This window comes from Cydia fagiglandana, chromosome 11 (genome assembly GCF_963556715.1).
Source record: "Cydia fagiglandana chromosome 11, ilCydFagi1.1, whole genome shotgun sequence".
NCBI lineage: Eukaryota > Metazoa > Arthropoda > Insecta > Lepidoptera > Tortricidae > Cydia > Cydia fagiglandana.
The window spans coordinates 15,965,517-15,992,829 of NC_085942.1; the positions used below are offsets into that span (position 1 = coordinate 15,965,517).

General features: G+C 36.3%; 2 protein-coding genes across 2 annotated transcripts in view; one reads left to right on the forward strand and one right to left on the reverse strand.

Moving 5' to 3' along the window:
- Positions 1–3,590, reverse strand: part of LOC134669089 (knirps-related protein-like) — an 81,980-nt gene extending 78,390 nt beyond the window's left edge. Inside the window, exon 1 of the mRNA XM_063526620.1 lies at positions 3,175–3,590. The gene's annotated coding sequence lies outside the window, so the exon portion shown is untranslated. The remainder of the gene's footprint in view (positions 1–3,174) is intronic.
- LOC134669098 (cytochrome c oxidase subunit 6B2-like) overlaps positions 1–27,313 on the forward strand; it is a 308,332-nt gene that overhangs the window by 232,590 nt on the left and 48,429 nt on the right. The window lies entirely within an intron of this gene.

The window sequence follows — 27,313 nt, forward strand, 5'->3', positions numbered from 1 at the left end:
TAATTGTAGGGGCATCACTTGCACCATAATGAGTAAAAGTATAGAACAAGTAACTAGTAACAATTACAATATGATAATATGTTACACTAATTGATCTAAAGCATCTGAACTAAGTGATAGATATATCAAATAAGAAAAAAAATCATTGCTTACAAATCGAATCACGTTACATTTCACACATTAAATTAAAAAATAATCTTATTAATTTAATTCTTTGTAAGAATATATTTACAGTTAATTATAAACTAAACATACTTTTATTTCTGTTATCAATTTTCTAAGTGTATAGTCAACAGAATTTTTAATCGTACCTCGTCACAATAAGTCACCGCTAATCTCAATAAAACCACAAAACACCTGTTGCCTCTTAAAATAACCACTACCGTTTGACAATGGTGATTGTGTAGACATAAGCCCGGCTTTTTGCGATACAACCTTATCACAATCCACCCGTGGGAGTCGTTCCCAGAGGGGACATTGTCTTGGCAAAATGCATTTTTATGCGATTTTTTACAATTATGCGCATAATGGTCAATTGTTCAATTGATAGGGTCAGCTAGGTTTATGTTTAGACGATTGTCCTAGTTACTCGATGGCATAAGGTAACGTAACGAATAGTAAATGTTGTAAATGAACAATCCGCTAATATTTAAATTTGCGTTAACTTTCGCTTGTTTTTATTTTTTGTTTCTTTTAATAGTTTCTCGCGTTTGTTCGCGGTTCGTTACTCAACAATATGTTTTATTTTCCTTGGGAGCGCTGGTAGCCTAGCGGTAAGAGCGTGCGACTTGCAATCTGGAGGTCGCGGGTTCAAACCCCGGCTCGTACCAATGAGTTTTTCGGAACTTATGTACGAAATATCATTTGATATTTACCAGTTGCTTTTCGGTGAAGGAAAACATCGTGAGGAAACCGGACTAATCCCAATAAGGCCTAGTTTACCCTCTGGGTTGGAAGGTCAGATGGCAGTCGCTTTCGTAAAACTGGTGCCTACGTCAAATCATGGGATTAGTTGTCAAGCGGACCCCAGGCTCCCATGAGCCGTGGCAGAATGCCGGGATAACGCGAGGAAGAAGAAGAATGTTTTATTTTCCTTGCCTCTTCTAAAACAATTTTATTTTTTTCATATTATCATCATAAAACAGAAGTCAATACTTCTCTATAGCATCACATAATATTACACATTTCGGTATGTTTGCAAAAAAACAGCCTAGAAATATGTTGATAAAAACTTTAAGAATTATTTTTCTTACTAAAACACCTTTTACAAAAGGTCAGAAAAATAAAATTACAATCATTTAACTAAAAAAACGTATTAGCATAAAAAATATTATGTAGCTCTTAATTGTCAACAATGCGCAGCAAAAAAAAATTGACAACGTATTTTATGGGCGCTAGACAGAGAAGCATGGCGTTCCTTAGTGTCAGAGGCCAATATCCACTTCGGGTCGCTGCGCCACGGCAGTAAGTAAGTAAGTATTTTATGGGCCACCTTGTATGATACATACCTATACCTACCCGTAGCGTAATACATTTATTATTTATTTATTAGAGATAAATCACAATTACATAATAATTTTGACCCAAAAGCATCGTTAAACTAGAATGGTTTGTCTCGATACTCCAATCGCATAATCGCATTCTTCTCAAGCTGTATTTAAAATGAGCTACAGCAAAGCATTTACCGCAACTTTATCGGGTGATTGTCGATTTGGAAATTGACATACAGTAATTATTGGGTCTATCGGATTCGCAACTTTAAAATACCTACGTCAAAAAAATGCTAAAGTCGTTAATCCGATTTTTGGGTCTATGAAACCATAGAGTAAAAGGTAGTACGAGAACAATTTCAAATGATAAGTATCTAAGTACCTACTTACCTACCTACCTAATCCATGGATCTATTTTATAAAATACCTATAATATAAAACTCTTGTTGTATACCTAAGTAACACGCGTAATTCAGAGGGATTATTATTTTAACATTTGAGTATCTCCTTAAATTCCTATTATTACAGAATGGATTAACAGTAATCTGGATCAAAATATTAAACGATCTATTTAATAAACTTGGGTAATCCTACTTAAATTTTACGCGGATAATCCTTATACCTACCTAGTTTAGAGGATGAGTAAGCTATGTCTCAGCAGTAGGTATTTAAGTTGTGTTGTTTTTTGTACTTTACAAAATTCTCTTACTTTGAAAGATTACTGTTAGAGTGGTGGTTAGCAAACATTAAGTTAGATTCGTGCTAAGTATGTCTTTTAAGCGGATATTTCAAGCAATCATAATGTGAACGCAACGTTAGTTTAGCGAGGCGTTAATTTTTTTTATCAACATTTTTAGGTTTCCATACCCAAAGGGTGAAAACGAGATCCTATTCCTAGATTCCGCTGCCCGTCTGTCTGTCCGTCCGTCTGTCTGTCTGTCTGTCACCAGGCTATATCTCATACCGTGCTGCTGTAACCGTGATAGCTAGGCAGTTGACATTTTCACAGATGATGTATTTCTGTTGCCACTATAACAACAAATACTAAAAACAGAATATCATAAATATTTAAGTGGCGCTGCCATACAACAAACTTAATTTTTTTGCCGTTTTTGCGTAATGGTACGGAACCCTCCGTTCACGAGTCCGACTCGCACTTGGCCGGTTTTGTTTACTGTTTGTGTTACAAAATTAAATTTATAGGTTATGGACAATGTAAAATAAAGAAATTATGAAATCATTATACGAGTATGACAAAAGTGCTGGCAGATTTGCATTGTGAATGGTGACATTTATGTTAACGACTTATGTATTAAAAATATTAGAATATTAGAACACCAAAGACATCAAATTACTACATCGGTATTATTCATATTTAGTTCTTAAGGAGTATTTGATTAATAAATTTAATTATATTTGATAATTGTTGCAATATAAATGCGAGTTTATTTTTGCGCCGCTCGCTGCCCCGTTGATGTCTTTTATAGGGTGCATGTACCTAACACAGAATACACTGCGTTCCCAATAAAAGGCACGCAGATTTCATTGAAATTGAACCATGTACTTTTTTATTTAATTAATACATTTTGAATACAAATTAGGATTTAAAAAAAATGTAAGATTTTTTTTCCACTTGCATGAAACAGTGTATTCACATGTGTGTGTCGTAACAAATATGACTTACCTTTATAGTATCTTTGGCGCTAGATTATAATAAGCTAAACGCAGCCGATGGTCTCCTTCATTAAAATCCCACAGACACTTCACCAATTTTCCAAAACAATTGTCTAATATCACTCGGAGACGACCCGCATCCGCGGTGCCTCAATTAAGAATACTATCGGTTTCAAATGTCACAGTCCAGTCACTTTCACTGAAAACAAACAAATTCAGGCGGCCAATTTACAGGAGAGCGCTAACTGAAAACGCAAACACAGTCCACAGTTTACCAAAAACGAAATGATAAACGTTAAATTTTATATAAAAGTTTCGTAAAAGCTTACGAGCGGCATTTTTGAATTTACGATTCCAAATTCAAAAATTTTCAAATTTAATTCGCGCGCGTGCTGTCGGATCGGCGTGCGCGCACGAATGCCTCTGTAGGAGGATTCGGCGGGCCAAGCGAGAAGTGGGCGGGGCTTCTAACGCAACATCTATCGGTAGTTCATCTCCGTCGCTCGCGCGCCGGTGCGCTATTCGCGTCTCTCTCTCGTGCGCTATGGTGGGAGCGTGAACTTTGCCACTGCGCCCGCGATTGAAGATACGCGACGTTATAGATCGCGCGATTATCGTAATTCTATAGTTTAATGCGTTTACTTGTTTTTATGCGTGCGGCGATATATTTGGAATAAATTAAAAATTCATCAAGTACAACACAATACACATAGTAACCATAGTGACTTGTCAGTATACCTACTAAAACATGCCGACAATATCGAGTTATTTTTTAATGTTAGTTAAAAAAAAAAATTTTTTATGTGTGTTAGTTATCCTTTCTATAGGGGGTAATTGCACAAAAGATCCCTATGGGTCAAAGTGTATCCGCAAGGGCCTCCGAAAACAATAAGATAAGATAAGATAATGTGTGTTAGTTTGTACCTATAAATAAATTCGGACCTTTATTTGTCCGATAATGTCTCTCAAACATGCTAGGTTTAATCAGGTCATAATGAATTAACTTTCATATATTACATACATACATATAATCACGCCTATTTCCCGGAGGGGTAGGCAGAGACCACGGATTTCCACTTGCTACTATCCTGACATACCTCTTTCGCTTCCTTCAGTTTCATAACATTCCTCATACACGCTCGTCGGTTTAGGATCACTTTCATATATTTTACTAAAAAAATAGTTTATCGAACTCATAGTGTCTACTACGTAATAATGTAATAACTTCTAAATAGTCCCTACACTGAGAGAAAAATCATCACCAGGAATTAAAAAACAGTTCTGCACTGGGGGAAAAAATGAACTTTAGTAATAATTATGGACGTTTCACTATTTCTGTAAAGTTTATTTATTTCTACAAACAGCTCAGTCATCCTAAATCTAATTTCAACAAACAGATAATAGAAATTGCAAGAACTAATAGAAATTGCAAAAGTCAATTTGTTCCTATTAGTTGACGCTCCTTGGGGGATTAAGTTTATTTTTGTAATTCTAAGTGTGTTTTTGTTATCCTTTTCTCTCAGTGTACTGTTACTATGTGGAATGCCGACTACGACTTCGAAATAGCTACAAGATTATATAGAAATAGCTCCATAGTAATTGGTCCTAATATACCTATCACCTTTAACGAAACCTTAAGAATATTCTATCTTGTTGAACATCTGTTAAAAGCAATACCCATATTTCTGACCTAAATACGTTAACAGTCCTTAAGTAAAAAAAATACTTAAGGTGGTTCCTTAGCAATAGAAGGCCATTAAAAAGGGTCCACTAAAAAGGTACCAAACTATCTCAAAATAATAAAACTGTTACTTGCGCAACTACCTATGCCGTCCGGTCATAAAACTTTCTTTGCCATGCAAACGGGACTTTTGCAAAGTTTTTTAGTTATGACAGTCATTTGGATAAAAAAATACGAAAATAAAGGTGTAAAATACCACTAAATAGGCCTCCGCGTAGCTGACAAGGTTTTACTAAGCTCTATATACCTTTGTGAGTACCAAGCTCTCAATACCTTTTTAACTTCTAAAAACGGTCCACGTATGTCACGGACCACATAGGTATTTGTCTATAAATAGACCCGCGTTAAATATTCTATTTATCGCTATAAAACAGTTGTGATTGGCTGAAATTTAATTATACATGTCAACTCTCTTGCACGGCCAGGCGTGGCTCACTCCGCGATTTCGTCGCTTTGCTACAGGTAGCTAAAAGTACATCCGTTCGACCCCAATTTTGGGGAAAGCCATAATTGGGGTCGAACGGTGTCGCCACCTAGCGGCCATATCTGTGCTGATCCTAACAGACGCGTTTTGTTAGAGAGTGAGTCTTCTGTACCTAGTACTAGGTATTATTTATTCTGTGGCACGGCTTCGCTATATTTGACTTTGTCTTCGCTGTATTTGACGTTCCAATTTACGCGCGATTTGTTTTTAAACATTGCATTTTATAAATTGTACGTTATTATCAAATCGATAATTATCAGACATAAAAATCACGATAATTGTCAAGATAACTATCATTGATAATTATCCTTTCGAACCCTGAATTTAAGCAAACAATGTACTTATTTGTTAGCTTATAATTAAATCAATACTATTAGACTATAACTATATTAACATTAATGCATTATAAATATTCAAAGTTTAATCAAAGATCATGCTAAGTGAGCTAAGTGAGATCAAGTACATAAACTAGTATATAAGTGGAACTATATGGAAATTGATGAGAATCTTTGATGTATGAATCAATTGCGGTACTCTGTTTATGATGTATTTAAGATAAGCGTAATAGTACAACTTTTCATTATCACAAGAGACTGGTAAATATTCAAACCTTCATACAAACCTCGCTTAGAAATTATAATTAGTAATAATATAGCAGTTAACTAGTTTTTGAGTTTATCGCGAACATATACCTACGTAAGTACCTACAGACAAACGCGGTGGGGGATTTTGTTTTATAATATGTATCAATTTAGATTTAATATAGACCTAAATAAATCGGTAGATGCTCCCTGTCACGACCACACTACCTATATTTAAGGTTAATCTAATGGTCAAATGAATACAAAACAAATGTACTCAAATTGTACTGCCTACAAGCATATCAAATGTGGCAGTGGTACTGCAAGAACCGCTGTCATTATTACAAAAGGGAACCTAAACGGGGCATTTGAAGTGGTATGTGTATGGTACGGTCAGCTCTAATACCTAGTTATTTGTTTTACAAGGGGGCAAAGTTGTTGTTTAACCGCTCGTGCTAATATTGATACCCGAGCAAGCGAAAGATTCCAAAATTGGAATCTTGAGCGTTGCGAGGGTTTCAAAGCATGAGGGTTAAACAAAATTTGCCCCCGAGTGAAACACAAAGTTTTTCACCACACCAACCCGAAGGAAACATTAAATGTAAAATATCAAACAAAATCCAACCAAATCAAATCCAAATGTATGTTATTAAATATTTATCATCCAAAATCATCATTTAAAAGTCAATTCTACCAGCAAACATACGAAAACAACTCAAAATTTGCATTTGATTACTTTGCCTCACATGTGAATAAAATGCAAATTTGCTATCAGTTTTTGAAGTGCAAAGTAAGCCTTTCCAAGCTGGTGTAGTGAAAAAATATTTACTGACACTTACTGAAGAGCATGTCGGGCGTAGAGAGCATTGGTCACTGAGATTATTAATAACCGGAATAACAATATTTAACCATTTGTATGCTGTTAAACCGTTAACTCAGTGTCAAATTGTACTGGTAACCATGGTAACTCCAGGTTTAACCGGTTAACCCCGTGTTATTGAATGGTGCAAGTTTAATGTAGGGATGCACTGATCAGTGCTAAAGCATACCTATAAGTTCGTTTTTTTAGCATTAGAAAGAACTTCGCAGAAGTAAGCTTGTGGTTCCAAATCCGGCACTTATAGCGGTAATAATTTGAAGTAAATTATATGTATTGGCCATGCTACATTAAAGATAATTAAATCATTATTAACAATTAAAGACCCTGATACAAACTGCACGCTTGCTTCTGTAGAGTTCTTTCTAATGCTAAAAAAAACGAACTATAGGTATCCACCCAACTAAATACAAATCTACTTTTTAAAATTACACAAAACGGAACTATGTATTTATCGCCTTGTCCGTCCAATAAAATCAATACTAATTTTACGGTGATCATTTAGAGCGAAAAAAACACTAAAAGTGTATGATTTAACACAAATCTGTGATTTACGTGTGCACTAAGTGCTAGTGAACCTCATATACTGTTATCTATGTGGAAAAACTAGTGTACAATGTTAAATTCGACAGAAAACCAATCGCCCATCTGAACATTTTAAAAAGCTTACCCTCATATTTCAACTTTCTCCTGGAGTTGTCAAAGTCATTATGATTGACATTTAATTCAGTGTTGCCACTTATGCATAAGGATTCCCTCGGTGAAACCCCACAAAATGGGGGAAATAACAACACACCACAAAACGGAGGAAATATTGTCACTCCAAAGAGCAAGAACCTTGTGCAACAAGTATTCCATAGGAGTATGTTTGTAAATCAAACAACCCCCCCTGCGGAAGATGCTCCAAAAGAAGCACAGATGGAGAAAGATCAACAGGAATGGCCACAAGGCTATATTAAACCTCCAATATGGCAGAAGGTGCCGGAAACTCATCGCCACAAACGCAGAAGGACCAGCGGCTCACCACCGCAACCTGGAACTTCTCGATCTTCTTATACTGAGAACAGGTTTGATACCCTGCCCCTTGACCAGGCAGATGACAGTGTAAATGAAAACACGGCCCAAAAAAGCCAGAACCCAGCTAAAGTCAGTAGACCACCCCCAATTGAACTATATGGAGTCCAAGATGTAAACCAGCTCACTATGTTATTGGAAACAGCAGTTGATAAGAATTCTTTCACTTACAAGATTAATAAAAATAAGATCACCCTGAGAAGTGCCAGCTTAGAAGCCTATCATAAAATTATGACTAAAGCGCGCGAGTCAGGTCTAATTGGTAATACTTTCAACATAAAAAGCCAAAGAAACTACAGAGTAGTCATAAGAAATCTTCATCCATCCACCCCGATAAGTGTTATCAAAGATGAAATAGAGGCTACCGGTAATACTGTTACAGGAGAAATAATTAATGCTAGGTATGGACCGGAGAAAAAACCCACTTCAACATTTTTTGTTAATGTATTGTCAGGACCAAATAACCAAAAGATCAAAGAACTAAAATACATATATCATCAATCGGTGGTTATTGAAGACCCGAAAAAGAAAAAAACAATTGTACAGTGTCAAAGGTGCCAAAGATATGGACACACCAAAAACTACTGTATGCGTCCTCCATGCTGTGTCAAATGTGGAAAAGGACATCTCTCCTCCCAATGTAAGAAAGACCGAAAAACCCCTGCCGTTTGTGGCTTATGTGGAGCTGACCATCCTGCTAGCTATAAGGGCTGTGAGGTTTATAGAGAACTACTAGCTAGAAGAACTAGCAATTATAAACAGAAGGAGGGATATAATGGTCCCAATCCTGGACCGAATAAAAATAGCACCTATGCAGAAGCCATAAAATCCCCTATTAATGCACACAATGTGGCTACAACCACACAGCCTAACTATTCAACCCCGGGATCCCAGATTGAAGAACTACTGCTGAAACAAAATGAGAAATTTGATCTCTTCTTACAACAAATGAGTGCTTTTATGTCGCTCATTACAAAACTAGTCGATAAGCTTACAAAATAAGTGCAATAAGACTAGCAACCTGGAACATAAATGGACTAGCTCCAAACAAAAATGAAATTGACCTAGTAATGACTGAACATAATCTAGACATTTTATTAATATCTGAAGCTCATTGTACACCTGCGTCTAATGTCAAATTCAAAGATTACCAGTGCTACATAACCCTACATCCAGACGGCAGAGGTCATGCCGGTACAGCGTTGATTGTGAGGAAATCAGTCAAACATTTTGTCATGCCCGAGTACAGGACAGAACACTTACAGGCCACAACAATAACCGTTGAAGATGCAGCGGGGCATCTGAGCGTATCTGCAACTTATTGTCCACCCAAACACAAAATCACCTGTGCAATGTATGAAGATTACTTCAAGACGCTTGGAAATAGATTTGTTGCTGGCGGAGACTGGAACGCCAAACACACTTACTGGGGCTCCAGGCTAACTAACACTAGAGGCAGACAATTGTTAAAAAGCATAGAAAATTTGAACCTTCTAACACTCTCCACCTCTGAACCAACCTACTGGCCTGCAGATGCAAAAAAGCTCCCGGACCTGCTAGACTTCTTCGTGACAAGAGGTCTGACCAGGCACTATCTCAAACAAGAACCGTGCTATGACAGCTCTTCTGACCACACACCTGTCTTATTAACTATAAGCACTATGTTGATTGAGAAAAAAGAGCCAGAAGTGATGTATAATAAACACACAGACTGGGAGGCTTTCAAGAACTACTTAGAGGAATCGGTTAATCTAAAAGTTGCGCTTAAGACACCTGATGACATAGAAACCGCAGCTAAGTATATCACTGTTCTCATCCAAAAGGCCTGCTGGTTAACCACTCCCGCAAACCACAACCGCAAGCAACGTGATAATTATCCATTATCCATTAAAAGCATTCTACGAAACAAAAGACGCTTGAGGCGGGTTTGGCACCAAACTAGATTGGATGTAGATAAAACTGCATTTGAGAATGAAGCTAGGAAATTAAGAGAAACGTTAAAAAACTGGCATAACATCACCTTAGAGACGCAACTAGAATCACTAACAGGAACAGCAGCAACAAACTACTCGTTGTGGAAATTTACGAAACACTTTGACCAACCGCAACTAGCTAAGGCACCTCTTCGAAGTAGTACAGGCTGGGCGCGAACCCCACGACAAAAAGCAGAAACCTTCGCAGAACACTTACAAAATGTCTTCTACCCGAATGCCGCGAATGATGCAGAGTCTGAAAGAGAAGTAGACAAAACACTAAACCAGCCCTTCCAAATGTCACTCCCACCAACTCCAGTAACAGTACGCGAAGTCTGGAGAGTAATCAATGATCTGAAAGATAAAAAAGCACCAGGATTCGACCTCATCTCAAAAGAAGTTCTAAAGCATCTACCGAGAAAAGCAGTAGTATTCTTGGTGACACTATACAATGGAATCCTAAGAGTACAATATTATCCCAGCTTGTGGAAAGTCTCCCAGATACTGATGATACACAAACCAGGAAAACCTGCTAACGAGGTTACCTCATATAGGCCAATTAGCCTACTACCGATCCTGTCAAAAGTCTGTGAAAAACTGCTCCTAAGAAGAATCCTTCCGATACTAGAAGAGACAAAAGTCATACCAACGCACCAGTTCGGCTTTAGACAAAAGCATTCCACAATCGAACAAGTTCACAGAGTCGCGGAGCGAATCAGAAAGTCACTGGAAGAAAAAGAATACTGTTCTTCAGCTTTTCTAGACATTCAACAGGCATTCGACAGAGTGTGGCACAAAGGGCTGCTTTGCAAGATACGCACATACTTACCCCACAGTTACTTTAACTTGTTTCACTCCTATCTATCAGATCGCCTATTTCAAGTTAAAGAGGATGATGAGACCTCTAAGCTCTTAGAAATAAAAGCTGGAGTGCCCCAGGGCTCAGTGTTGGGACCGGTGCTCTACACGATTTACACGGCTGACCTACCACAAGTGGATGGGATCACCACGGCCACTTTTGCTGATGATACCGCCATACTTGCAAGTAGCAGGGATCCTGGTATCGCATCACTTAAGTTACAAAACGCGCTAGAGGACATAACAAAATGGTTGCAAAAATGGAGGATAAGAGCAAGTGCATCAAAATCTGTCCAAGTTACTTTCACGCTCAGGAAAGGAAACTGCCCTCCAGTTACTCTGGAAAACTCCACACTGCCCCACCATGACAGTGTCCGATACCTCGGCTTACATCTAGATCGACGGCTTACATGGCAGCAACACATCAAAACAAAAAGAGAAGAACTAAGATTTAGATTTCGTGATTATTACTGGTTACTTGGAAGAAACAGCAAACTCTCCATAGACAACAAACTCCTAATCTACAAAACTATTCTTAAGCCAGCATGGATGTACGGCATACAACTTTGGGGCAGTGCCAGCAACTCCAACATCGCAATAATACAAAGAATGCAAAACAACATACTGCGGTCCATAAGCAACGCTCCGTGGTTCACAACCAACTCTGAAATACATAAATACCTGCAAATCAATACTGTGAAGGAAGAAATCCTTCACGCAACTAAGGCATATCACCATAGATTAAGACACCACCCAAACGACCTGGCAGCAAAACTAACAGACAAGGGATATGACAAAAGACTAAAAAGAAAAGACATCTTCCCTCATACATAGACAATCCAAAATTGTCAAAGCGAAATGAGTAGAAGCCCTCGCTGGAGGACTCGCTCGTCATGATATAAAGCACTCAACCAATCTGCTTATAGTCTGACTGATTGCAGATAAAACTAGAGAAAAAAAAAAAAAAAAAAAAAAAAAATTTTACGGTAAAAATAAAAACTAATAACATTTGCACAAGCTAAAAAACCCTGAAAAGGGGCCGACACAAGCGCCGACGAATTCATAGAAAAGAAATTTGCACAAACTGTTATGAGAGCAAATATTGTAGGTACCTAATTGTTTTATTGCTGGACAGTTAAGTTTTGAACGTCCGTTACCCCGTGACGTCAGTAACAATAGGTTTTTTATTTGAGCACGGGTCGTGTTGAGAAAGGTTTTCTGTTCTTGTTTAGTAACAGTTTAATAGTAAAACATAACGGTGTTTAAGATCTGCTTTTGGTATTCATCCTGGTATTTTATACTTTTAAAACAGACGTCAAATATTGATTGTTCTTTTATTTTATAAAAATCTAGGCATGTCGTGTTAGGTAATCTGAAAAGCTGAAAGCTGTTTATCGTATTATTAATTTTATTTTTGCCATCGCTGTAATTTATGAAATGAAATTCGTATGAATAAAAGAAACCACCACACAAAATCATAGTACCTACCTACAATACTTTACAAAGATAAGAGTACCTATGTAGGTAGGTAAGTATAATCATTCCGTAATCCAATAAGTTCCTAAAATAGATATAAAGATTAAGTCAAATGATTTAAATTTCAAAAACTTGTTCCACATACAAAACTAGAGCCGAACTAGTTCATCGTTCCCATCGAAAAAAAACTCAAACAACAAAAATAATCACTCTCTAATAGAAACGACATTTTTTACCCAAAATAAATCTTTTAAATGTATAAATCTCTGGTCGGAGATTAGATCTACGTCTCAATATGCTGGTGGATTTATCGGTGCGACTGTATGCCGGTATTTATTGGTACGACTGTACCTAAATACGTCGGTGTACGAGATAATAGTATTGAGTAACGGGTATTATATTTATTTGTAATTTTTGAGGTGAAGCGCGTTCCGCGTTATAACCAGAGGGACCCTTTAGTTGTAGGGCTGATTTAGACGGCGCGCGAAATCGCATGCGATTTTAGTTACATTGCGGACTGCTGGTGACGTCCAATTCAACCGACCGATCAAAAACCGCAATGTAATGAAACTCGCATGCGAGTTCTCGCATCGTCTAAATGAGCCCGTAGAGTTACAGATTTACAGTAGCATTTATCATTAGATTTATCATATCGGAAGCAGATCAAATAACTAAAATTCGGATAGGCCTGTTAGTTAGAATATTAAATACAGTGCCACTGTTACATCAAGATTTTCTAGACTTATATCGATAGCGATATGAATCGTGATTATCTTTTGTATTGTTTAAGAGCTTCCGATATTTCGACGCAGTTACACGCATCTCGCTCGATATAAGTCTAGTGAAACTAACCGTGAATCATTCAAATCGATTTTTTCTGTTGGCCATACGGGGAAATAAAAATCATATGATAGAAGGGCATAATATAAACGCGGAGGGTTGTAAGAGGTTACGAAAAAGCTGAATAGATTGTGTGAGAGATGAGAACACAAAAGGAGTCATAATGTGACGAGGCTTAAAAGAAAAGAACATGCAGCGACTCCGAATAAACGGAATAGAGGCAACCAAAATAATGATCCCTTGGCCAAAACTCAAGGACTGGCAAAGATAAACCGTCGAAGATCATGTACTTACAATTAAGTACTTACTTAGGTACCTAACGGTATACAAGTATGAACTAGGAAAAGGCAGAACAACAGTTTTAAACTCCAGTGTGACAAATAAACTAATGCCGAGAGAATTGAACGATGGATTTCTTCATAACATGTTTTGGAATAATATTTAACATCTGGGAGACCGAGCTATGCTCGGAAAACTTATAAAAACTCAAAAATGCATATAAAATTAGCTGTAGTTTATCTTAAGGCTATTAGTAGTTTTAGTTATTAGCAGTCACCCTTATGATCTAATCAATAGAGTTCAATAAAAACATCATGCAAGCGGTTTAGATGACAACATTGACAACGGTTTCACTCACTTGAATTTTTAGTCGCTATTGGCGACATGTTTAGGGCCTGTCGGGGGCCAGGAAAATGTCTCACGAAAGTTTAATTTCGATCATTGAAGCGGTTAGTAACCCTTCCAGTGGAACCCTACCAGCAGCCTCCGAGCATGTAAATTAACACGTCTCGTGAGATACGGAGCCCGGGACGTTTAGTGCCTGTTAAGCCGACACCGCACTTTGGGCGATTTATTAATATGACCCTTTTTGATAAATTGCCCGCTGCTACTGCGGGATGATCTAATAACTTTATGGTAAAAATATGTTTACGTATTTCTTGGCCATATTTTATTTGTAGTTTACAATACGTACCTAACTTTAACTTGAATGGAAATTGTATTTGTAAAAGTCCGCGTTGGAGTTAAGACTTTTTTATGTAATAATTATATTAATTGAAAGAAATCCAGTGGTATGCAAATGATATCCACAATGCCGAGCCATATCCAAGGGCACCACAACAACATCGCAACATTCGCAACTCGCTTCCAATGAGTTCCAACGGTCTTGAACAGATAGTGGGAGCCATCCTATTTAGCGCCTTTGTTGAAAGAAGACCTAAATCCAAGAAAATTGCCGGATCAAAATAAATTTCTCATATCGCTGGCCCAATATTACAGGGTTCTATGTTACATTTTCAACATAGTTGAAATTCGACTTAATGTCACTATGACAATGTTCAAATTTCAGTTCGATAAAAGCGAAACATAGAACCATGTAATATTGGGCCAGCGATATCTTAAAAATTGTGTCAGATTTTAAAAATAGTGTGGCGATGTCATTAAATTCTACTAAAATAATCTACTCGAAACATCTGCAATGTTTCAATACTTCATTCAAAGTTTACCAGTAACTGTAAAATCTACCGTTGGGATTAAACCACCCAGTTAGCTTATTACTATCCAAACCGCAGGCAATAATCCTTCCTTTGTTTTCCATTAAAATATTTAGATCAAGAAATAATAGCAAGGAGAAAAAAGATCAACTGTCTTTTGTCATCTTTTGTTTAACTTTAATCCTTATAGGGGAGTGTTTTGTCCTTAACATACAGTTAAGATGATTTATGTTTGACTTTATTTAAATATGGTTTAGTTAGAGATTTTATTTTTCTTTGTGTGCTTAGCAATGTATTTGGAAGTTACAGCAGATCAGCCTAATAATCTAAAAAATCTGACGAATAAAGCGACCACCCCTATGTAAGGTAAACGTACTGGTGCTCGACGTGGTCACAGTGTCGACATGTTATCTTGAAACTTAAGTCATTGTCAATAGAGGTGACAGCAAGGTGTCATCTATTGGGCATTAGCATGTCGAGCACTAGTACGTTTACCTTAATTACATTTTTCTTGTTGACCCTTAGTTCAAATTTTTATTGTCATAAGAATGTCAACTGAGAAACAATGCAAAAAGTAAGCCAGAATATCAAAAAACATATGATGTACATTTATAAATACATATATGAAATCGAATGTCATACCTACAGTCCGTCTTGGTGATCAAATTCTTACAAAAGTGTGAAATTTCACCAGTTGCTATTAAATTTTATTAAGTAAGTATACTTATAAACAAGTTCTACGTTCCATTGCTGAATATGCATTGATATAACGCCAATTTTCGGCAAATGCAGACTCAATATTTGTAAGTGTGATATGTGGACATAATGTAATTTTAGTGGCTAGGAAATAGAAAAGGCTAGATCAGCGGTCGGCAACCAGCGGCCCGCGGGCCGCAACCTCTCACTTGCGGCCCGCGAGCCTCCCTGGCTATTTTGTATGTAATATTAACAAATGACAATGTCTGATAAAGTCATAAATATTAACAAAATGCGGCCCGCGTCCACTTCGTTAACTGCTATGTGGCCCTTGGCTGCTAAAAGGTTGCCGACCGCTGGGCTAGATGATAAGGGAAAGTACAATAATATAATATACCTATATAGCTACTAATATAAAACATATGGTCATTTCTATTCATGCTGTTTTATGCAGAGAAATTGCTAAAGTTAATATTAAATTAAATACAAAATGTAGAAACTAAAATAAACGGGAACACTAAGTATTAAAAAGAAACGAAAAAAGTCCTCTGACAACGTGAAAGGACTTGTTACGTTCAAGGAACATTATTTGTGAGAAAAAGTACTTACTGCTGCCGTATTCGAACTTCAAGATATTCACAAGAGACGACACGTACTAGATCCATTCTAGATACGTTATAGTTTAGATATCAAATAGTAGCAAATAATAGCAGCGCAATTCGGGCAACCAATGTCACTTTTACGTTAGATAGAGTAAGATATCTATTAGATGTGAATTGGATCTCTAAGTCGTATCCTGTGGAAATCGTTCAAGAGTATGGTATGGATTCTGGAGAGAATCGCACAAATGTCAAATTTGACAGGTTAGATCTTAAACATATCGTTATCGTATCTTGGTGATGTCTAAAAGATATCTAATATATCTATTTCAAAATCTGAATCGGGCCCTTAGAAGTTAGAACCGTGAATATAAAATGAATTACAAAATCCGCTCGCAAACGTAAAAATATTATTTCCATTCAATATCGAAGTATGAATTTGCTATGTCTAATTGTCTAGTTATGTTGATTTTATAGACACCTTTTCTAGGGTCATTACGTTAATCAAAAGACAACGGTGTCCCATGACCCTAGAATGCCTAAGGTCAGGTTGAAAATAAATATACTTATTAACACCAAAGCAGCCATTTCCTATTTTATCAAATTTATATCAACCCTTAACCTTTCTAGAGGTCCATCTTAATCTATTCACATTCATCGACGAACTTAATACTATAATATTAGGACAACTCCAATACGCATATGCTCTAAGCAATTAAAATCTTCTTCCCGAAAATGTGCTTTATCACGTGTGTTCAAAACAAGAAATTCTTTAAAATTATACTGTCGTTTATGGCGTTCTGTGTTTGGATTGGCCAATTTATGAATGGATGCGCAAATCTCCCGCGCACTCTCATAATAGGATCCGTTAGGTTATTCAATATTACAGGAATGTTTAACTGTGTGACAGTGCAGACGGGCAGTTTTTAAAACGCTGACTGTCCATTTTGTAGTTGCACGGTGGCAATGCTTTTTGAAATATTGAGCTATCTACTTACCATGTTTAATGTTTATTTTTATTTTTACGAGCATTATCGGTTTAGTTCACACTCAGTTTAGATCGTAAATTCTAAATTTAATGGAACTACTAGTTTGTAACTAAAGAGACAAATTTAATTTAAAGCCTTTGAGTTTCACACATTTTTAAGCTGGACGTAAGGTAAGATAAATATGTATTGAAGATATGACCGCAGCGGCTTTCGTAAAAACTACTACTACATGTGTCAATTCTAGAGATTAGGTTCCCCGTAGTTCTGTAGAAAGCGACCAACTTTTTATTATTGTCAAAGTGACTTACACCCTAACTCAGTAGCTTTGGTTGCTTTCTGCATTGATAAAAAAATAGAGTTGGTCGTTTTCTGCATAACTACGGTCAGTAGACCCCAGGCTTCCTAAGCGAGTCGTAAAACAAAATTGAACCGAGATAACGCTAGAAATTTTATGAGCATATGTTGTAAGTTATGTTCGTTACGTTTATGTCCATTTTGTAAAGCTTGTTTTGATGAAACAACAGGTTATGTTTCTAGATGAAGAAAAGTCAGTTTTGATGGACAAATTATATCCATAACCAATCCAAATCAAATTCATAACCTATTAAGCCCGCTCCACACTCGTGCGGGCCCGGCTTCACAAGCCGCGGAAGCGAGTGTGGAGTCGATTTCGCAGATCTGCGATCTCGACTCCTCACGCGCACGAGTGTGGAGCGGGCGGTACAGTTAGAATAAGCCTCTGAAATAAATATACCTGACAATTAAATTTAAGTTGTTTATTTTCCGCCCGTCTGTCCTGGACAATCGCACTCTCCCAGGGCGCGTCTAATCTGCCATTAAGAGCTTGACACTTATCCCAAACAAACTAAATATTTTGATACAATCTCCCTGGAATAAATGTCCTCTATTTATCAACTCGCGCGCAGCCTTTATACAGGCCCGCTGATAAATGCCTTTATTTATCTTAAGATTATCGTGACGTCTATATTTCGGTTAGATTTTGAGCGTTGCTTTGATTTTTATGTAGATAATATAGTTTAAAACGCGTTTTTACCTTTATACGTGTTTAAAATTGTTATATGTATTAAGTACCTAATTTATGAATATTAGAAAATATAGGTATACTCGTACATAAATAGCTATATATTTATACATTTCGGCACTACTTTGAAAAAATCTTGTATCTTATTTTTTAAATCAAAAGAAAAATGTGACTTCTATGTACGGGATGTATACAGAGTTACTGCGTTTCAACTTTGAGTAGCAGTGTGAGATACGAGATTTTTTTGTATGTGTTTACGCGAAACATTTATATAAATAAGCTTAAGGGAAAAATAACCGAATTTGAGATATTTCACTACATAAAATAATCAATCCAGAGGATTTAGCCGCATTCAAAAGGAGCTGTAAATATCTTCTTATCTATTTAATTAAAATGTTATCTGAGACAGCAAATACCTTTTCAATTGCACTCAAATTCAAGTGATCAAATTTGAGTGCAATAAAATTGCGCTATTCTTTACCTCTTTACGTCTTTAGTCTAATTGCTTATACTCACCTTATACTGATTTGGCAACATTTCTTCTACTACGTTTATATTGTGCAACATACTCGTCCAATAAGCGACCAATTACACAAACATATATAGGTACAGTCAAGGAATTTAAATTCCGACCCATTTCGTACTTTGTCACAGTGACAATCAATATGAAAGCCGCTAGAGACCTCATACGGTTGTCACTGTGACAAAGTACGAAATGGGTCGGAATTTAAATTCCTTGACTGTAAAGTCAGCATCAATGGTCCAAAAGTATCTGCCTTCATGGTATTATTATCCAAATAAAGATATATCTCTTCAGTACGAGTTTTAAAAGTATCTGTCACACTGCCCGATTCAAACTTTATTTAGACGATGTGAGAACGAGAACTTGCAAGCAAGTTTCATTACATTGCAGTTTTTGATCGGGCGGTTGAATTGGACGTAACCAAAAGTCCGCAATGTAAGTAAAATCGCATGCGAGTTCGCGCGCCGTCTAAATAGCTCTAGAAACAAAAACATCACTTTTAACACTGACACATCTAATCCATATCATTAGATGTGTCAGTGTTAAAAGTGATGTTTTTGTTTGAAGAAACGTCACATTTGACAATGACATAATATCTAATCTACATATACCGTTTCTAGGTTTATTAACTGACGTATCTTAAAGTTCGAACCGGGCCGACATCGACAGTCGAATTGTTCTACATACAGGGACCTATATATTTTTGTTAAGCTATTAGATAATGCTTTTAACGCATTATCTGATCCATTATTTTTGATACTGACTGTACATATTTTCAACTCTCTTGTATAATTTTAGGAGCTACTTTTACTATATTGTTCCATTAGTAAGATAAGAAGGGAAAACCTACACAATTTACAACTAGTTTTGTTTTCGGCAGCATTTCGATGAATTTGACTAGAAATTCTTAGAAATATTAATGACAATGAGTCAATTTGCATTGCAGTTAAAACGCACTAAGTCCAAACAAAAATCCATTCTAAATTGAACTAAATCACAATTGTTATAAAGTTGAAAATATGCCAAGTAATAACTTTTTACAGTTGCATTTCGTTTTTGAAGTAATAATAATTATAACAAAGTTTGTTTAAAAGCTAGAAAAACGTTGCTTTATAATAATCCCATACTAAATCTGGTTTTCTTAAGTTATTCGCTATTTATCAATTGCATTTATAATTTTGTTATGCGACTCAGCCGTGAAGTGATTAGAGCCCAGTTAGTCCAGTTTAATGTATTTGTTTAGGCTACGAATGTGGCAATTCTGGCAAAACAACGTTGTAGATACGAAATGGTATGCGTGATGCTGATGTTAACGATATACGAAAATGGTATGCGTGATGCTGATGTTATTGTCAAGTTTATATTAGACTAATCACCTTGTTCGATGCTAGAAATTTCTGCAGTATTTATGATACACTTCTCAAATGATGAGCGGAGAATATAAAAACATTTGATGTCAGTATATTACCACAAAATATACTTTAGATACATATTTTCCTTTTTAGGGTTCCGTACCCAAAGGGTAAAGCGGGACCCTATTACTAAGACTTCGCTGTCCGTCCGTCCGTCTGTCACCAGGCTGTATCTCAAGAACCGTGATAGCTAGACAGTTGAAATTTTCACAGATGATGTATTTCTGTTGCCGCTATAACAACAAATAGTAAAAACAGAATAAAATAAAGATTTAAATGGGGCTTCCATACAACAAACGTGATTTTTGACCAAAGTTAAGCAACGTCGGGAGTGGTCAGTACTTGGATGGGTGACCGTTTTTTTGTTGCTTTTTTTTGCATTATGGTACGGAACCCTTCGTGCGCGAGTCCGACTCACACTTGCCCGGTTTTTTAAATGTTTTCGTATACCAAGATTTTTTGGTAAATACAGGCGCCGAGTGGAGAAAACGAGGCGAGGCCTTTGCCAAGCATTGGGACACTAAAAAGAATGGGCGCCTGTATTCAGCAATAGCTAATAAAATCCTTCAAGCTTTATTAGCTGGTTTGATAGTGCACGTGGGTATAGTTTTAGAGAAATGTTGCTCCAAGTGAAGTGCGGCAGCGTTTTCTTCCCCCCCCCCCCCTCCCTCCAACTAAATGAGCGGTGGATCTCGATGGCTCCCGGTCTGAATCTGCTCAAGACCAGCTAAGAATCAATTGTGGCAAGTTTCAGCGCATAGTCACAAAGTGCAAGGTTCCCATACAACGGCGTGCCCTATAAAACCAGCTATACATGTTGTTGGTAACGAGTTAGAGCGAGTAAGCACATAATAATGAAAAGTAATTCGACATAACACCTACAGATGTTTGAAACATCTTAAAACAATAACAAAATCGAAACCAGCTAAAGTCTAAGTCACACTTACACGATAATCGATTTCTCCCTAACCTTTAAAGTTAATGTTTGAACCGAAAATTAGTCCAATTTAAAGTTTTTGTTCAAATCCTGTTGGTTGAAATCCATTTGGATATGCTAATTGATTTGCGTTTTTGGATATGTAAACTAAATGTGAATCATTCGCGAGCAAAATGAGGTTAAGCCTTTGTTTTCGTTCAAAATAATGTAGGTATCAAGTGATATACATGCACTTTCTTCTATCCAAAAATAAAAACCACAAAAAATAGGCGTTTCCATGTAAAAGAGACCTTTGAACTCGAAAGAGAAAAGTAGAAAATATAAAGAATTTGCAAACAGAAAAGCTAAGATGAAGCGGCGGACAGATGTGTTTATGCAATAAGTAACAGACTAGGAGGCCGATTTCGATTAAGCAATATGTTCCGGTTTTGATCTTGTTTTGATACAACCTTGAAGATCACGCTGTTTGGTGCACGTGAAATAAAATCATAATCGTGCATGGGATGCGCACCAATTATTAAGACGTTCGACAAGTTGGTATGACAAGACATGATCAAAACCATGACAAATTATTAAAAGCTTAATCGGCCTCTAGAAACTATCATGCATTTAATATCATTATAAATGTAGCTACCTCTCACTATTCCTGTGGATGTCGCCGCTAAGTCTGCTTGTAAAACTCGTTCCCTAACGATTCCTAATTAAACAAAACATAAACCAAATTAGACATTATTAATTTTATAAACAGGCATCGATTCAACTACCTAGGTACTTTAGACTATTCAAGTAAGTATAAACCTTAACTAGTACGTTTAAAGTTTAATTTAGTTTAATGTAAGGTTTTTAATATGACTTGGCTGGTTTTGTAATATTTCAAATATGTTTGTGTAGTTGATTGCTAAATATTTTGAACAGATTATTAGTATTTAAATACAAATGTAACCATTTTTGTTCCTGAGTTATGGAAATGGATGTTTTCTATCTATAGTATTTATCTATATCTTTATATTATATTTACAGTCGTCTAGTACCCAAAACATAATTGAACTGTAGTTAGTGCTAAGTTGATTTGAGTAATAATATCCCGTACTAAAGTTTATTTACTTATTTATTTGTAATGCTTTTTATAGATAGGAGGAGGCTTTGCTCTAAAATAGGTGAGTTGGGAGCTTATACTTAGACTTTTGCTTTGCAGTGGAACATTATACTAAATAAATAAATCATCATCATCATCATCATCTCAGCCATAAGACGTCCACTGCTGAACATAGGCCTCCCCCTTGGACCTCCACTCGTACCGGTTGGAAGCGATCCGCATCCAGCGTCTTCCGGCGGCCTTAACAAGGTCGTCCGTCCATCTTGTGGGTGGACGTCCTACGCTTCGTTTGCTAGTCCGTGGTCTCCACTCGAGCACTTTTCGACCCCATCGGCCATCTTCTCTGCGCGCAATGCAAATAAATAAATAAATAATACGATTCAAATATTATTCCGATGTCTGTACCTACATTTGAATTGGCCTATTAACCTTAGAAATCAACGGCATATATTTAAATAGTCGTTGAAGACCGTAAATAAAGCTCATATTCCTTATCACAGCTCAAATGTTTGAAGTCTCCGCTAATCACTTAGATTTTCATAATTAAATGTATTTAGTATAACTGCTTAGTTTAACTGCGCAGTATTATGAGTATTTTATTGATTACACTTACCACTTACGCAGGAGGGCCATATAATTAATAAGTAGAGACATAAGTTAAGTATATTATTCTACAGTTGATTTGTATCTTCATAACTTTTGTTGGGAATGTATTGCATTAAATGTTACAGAGGTATCCATAGTAGTAATCAGAAATATAAGATACAAACCCTAATCTTGTGAAATTAAATTTGTAGTTTGAAGTATTTTAAGGTGTATTTGTTTTTGGAGTAGCTACAGTCGTGCTACAGTCTTTTATGCATGTCAATGTCATAAGTAGGTAGGTACTAAGTACTAACCTATCAATAGTTTTATAGAAACTATCAATATCTATGTGCATATTAAAGTAATGGATATAAATTTGAGATACTACTTAGAGTCTGTTCGGAAAGAGAAGATTCGTGGAATTTATTGTGCCCCATATATTCTGCACAGACTCTACCTTATTCAGTGGAAAGGTTCAAATATTGGTTTCTAAATTTTACTACTTTCCGAAACCAGTATAATATCATGGCACTATTTTGATTAAGCTTTTGAGCTATCATTTCATCCATTATTGGTTTCTAAATTTTACTACTTTCCGAAACCAGTATAATATCACGGCACTATTTTGATTAAGCTTTTGAGCTATCATTTCATCCATTTCCAGAATCTGGAAGTAGTGAAGACCTCACAAGGCTACCCTCTTTAGTCGCACTTCACCATCAATAAAACAATCACATGGAGTATAGTCGGCGCGGATATCCTATGCCTTCAAGGTGCTAAGTAAACGCATTGTGCCGCGGCGGTCAAGGCGCGTTCCAGATCGCACGCGAACAATGGACGACTGTACTTTATTGTGTGAGTTTTTACTGCTGACTGTACGATGGTAATCGTAGTAATTGGGTTGTTTGTTCAACAATCAGTTTTGGGTTATTAATTTGTGGTAGTTTACGAACGATATTATGTGGTTGGTGTATAATTACGTGCTATTTAAAAAGATAAATAAAACGGCGTCTATTCCTACTATGAATTGTATGAAACTTTTGTTTTGTACAATAATAACATAACTATATAAGTAGGTACTACTTACCTACTAATTTTAATACAAAACTTGTAAGTAAAATATTGTAGATGTGGAAGGTAGAGTTGTGCTAGGCGTATTATTTCATATACTTATAACCTATTATTTGCTCCTGCATCTGCACCCGCTTACCACGCCTAGCACAACTCTACCTTCCACATCTACAATATCAATACAAAAAAACCCTTAGGAACACAAATTACGAATTATGACCATAAAAAAGGCGAATTTAACTAGCACTCTAAATACGTATTCAGTTTATAAATTATAAATAAGTACCAATAAAGAAGATCTGCTAACCATACAGTTGCGTTAGTTAACATTAAGTTCTAAAATTATATCAGTAATTAGCAAATTAATAACTGCACGCTAATTTGCTCCATAAATGCATTTAATTATACGCAAACGGGTCTCCCAACCGGATATGAAAAATATTGTACCATAAAGTACGCAGAATCGTAGTTATATATCTTCTTTATCCTGTCGCCTTATTTAGAAATTAAAATTTAATGCAAATTAAATTAAAATACCAGTGCATTGAGCTCGCCCAAATATTTTATTGTCTCTCTTAGATTTCAGATCATTTATTCGTAAATATCACATACATATTTATAAGTCACATAATAGGTACACACAGTTCATAATTAGTCAATTATTTACATTATGCATTAAGTTTATTATCTTAAAATTATTTATTACATTAATTTGTTTTTAGTAAACATACCTACAGGTTATGATTTACATATTAGGTATTTGATGTGTTAGGGTCAACGGGTTGGTCATTTGTTCTCTATTTATATTGTTACAAAATGTCACATGTCTAAATAAAATCATAATAGGTATATGTAAACCTATTATTAAAAAAAAAAAAAATATTAAGATAATAAAAAAAACCTATAATGAATCCTAATAAAATTACCCATTAAAAAGGTCCCCATAATGGCTGCAGCAGTCCTTCGCTGAACTGTTATGGAGACCTGGTGGACCAAGTACCTAAGACCCAGGGCGAGGATCACCACCACTTGGACTAACGGAACGGCATTTGGAAAAATACGCCCACTACTTGAACTATCTCGAGAAAAATCGACCTAATATACCGCCGTGAAGCGGGTAGCCGACTGGTTATGGCATCTGACGCGCAGCCCTGGGCACTGGAGGCTTTTGTGACGTTTTCTTTTGTATTTGACATATACATATTTCAATTTATAAATATGTACAATTGATATTGATTATCTCAGGGGCGACAGAAAAGACAACTGCTAAGATCGTCCGTGTCCGTATATATTCAACACGTTTTCTATATCATTTTGATATGTAAATTACTAACGAGAATAAGCCCTCTTTAGAATAACTCACGATTGTCGTAAATCCGGGATTTGCCCTGAATCGCACAAGCGGGTGGTCGCATCGTATATTAGCAGTGTCCTGCGTGAACTACCGGTCATGGTCACCCTGTGACATAATATAGTGTTTATGCTCTAAAGAAGTCCGGATGGCAAATAAATCTGAGGTTTCAGGCCTATTAAATAATAAACTCAGGGCCCGATTCGGATTTTGAAATAGACATCTATTAGATATCTTTTAGACATCACCAAGATACGATAACGATATGTTTAAGATCTAACCTGTCAAATTTTACATTTGCGCGATTCTGGAGATACTCTTGAACGATTTCCACAGGATATGACTTATAGATCAAATTCACATCTAATAGATATCTTACTCTATCTAACGTAAAAGTGGCATTGGTTGCCCGAATTGCGATGCAAAAGAGAACTAAGTAGTTAATATCTAAACTATAACGTATCTAGAATGGATCTAGTACGTGTCGTCTCTTGTGAATATCTTGAAGTTCGAATACGGCAGTTACTTTTGCGTCCGACTACGACTAACGTAAATACATTGAAACTACTTCATACCCAATTATTTATTGCAAATAATATACCTTTGCAGGTAGAATTAAGCAAGAAATCTTTATGCATGGCCGAACTGTTCCTGGGTGAAGTTTAACAATTTATTTAGTTGAAAAGTGTTTTTCTAAAAACCGGAAACAAGTCCATTTGGCATTAATATAAAGCAATTATTGTTTAAAAAATAGGGGGAGGCCTTATGTTCAGCAGTGGACGTCTTATGGCTGAGATGATGATGCTGACGATTGTTTAATTTGTCGAAATAAATAATTATTATGGTCAGGCGTGGCTTACTCCGCGATTTCGTCGCTTTGCTACAGGTAGCTAAAAGTACATCCGTTCCACTCCAATTTTGGGGAAAGCCAAAAGCCGCGCGTGGCGCTGTCGCCACCTAGCGGCCATATCTGTGCTGGTCGTAACAGGCGCGTTTTGTTAGAGAGTGAGTCTTCTGTACCTAGTCCTATTATTTATTCTGTGATATGGTATCATCTTAGAGCATTTATAACTGGAGTCGCTTTTAAGAGCTTACCCCTCTGCCGAAAACCTTGCACAGTTGTGCAAACTTTTGTATGGACTGGCATGGCTATTTGTACGTTACGTAGAAATCATGTAGGAATAGCAATACATTTGACGTCCCATCCCCCGCAAAAATCGGCAGACTGTTTTTTAAAGAAAATGACAGGCAGTCTCAACGTCTCCAGTTACTAAATGTTCTAAAGGGGCCCACTGATTAACAGTCCGCCGGACGATATCGGCCTGTCAGTTAGAACAAAATTTTGACAGTTCCGAACAACTGACAGGCCGATACCGTCCGGCGAACTGTTAATCAGTGGGCCCCTTAAGAGTGTCATCGATGACAGAAGTTTAAACAATAAATAGAAATCTATTATACAAGTCTCGTTCAATATAAGTTTTTGGCAAAAATTTAATTTTTGGTACAAGCTTTTATCGCTGACTGTACTTTACTTACGACAGACAACTAATACTCATTGAGACAATTCTAAAAACCCCTAACACAATTCGGTTGCGTTGTTTCATCACAGAGTTCCTATGGCCAACTCCTGTCTCCATCATCAGATCAGCTCGATGGTACCATAATATTGCATTGTCATGCGATAATCAAAATATCAAAATCAAAATATCAAATATCATTTATTAGCAGGCAACTAAGGCCCATAGATACATACCTCACAAACTAACATACATACAATATAGACTGGTCATATTTTTCATCAAAACGATTTCGACTGGCAAAGCATATTACTTTTTGGCAACCGGGTTTTTTAACCTAATTAGACCCCCCTGAATCCGAATTTGCCGGTTGCTCGATCGAAATCTTGACCGGAAGTGAGATATTTGACATTAAAGGTCCTTTTTTTTAGTTTTTCGTAAATAACTCTTAAACGGAGGCGCATAGCAAAAAATGTTATATTACATAAGTAATTTGCATAAAATTGCCTACATGAAAGATTCAGTACAATTTTTCGCTAGGATCAATATTAAAAGAGATATTAACGCGGGAAATTTAATTATAATCATTTCTAAGGTCCTTTTTTTTAGTTTTTCGTAAATAACTCATAAACGGTGGCCAATATCAAAAAATGTTGTTAAACGATAATAATCTACACAAAATTTTGAACAAAACAGATTCAGTACACTTTTCGCAGGGATCAATATTTAAAAAGATAATAAAGAGGGAAAGTTCTAGTATAATGAATTCTAAGTTTCCTTGTTTTTATTTATTCGTTAATAATTTGAAAAGTATGACTCATAGCAAAAAAAATCTTATACCTAAATAATAAACATAAAATTTCCTACAAGAAACATGTAGAACACTTTTCGCTAGGATCAATATTTAAAAAGACAAAGCAGCGGGTAAGTTAAT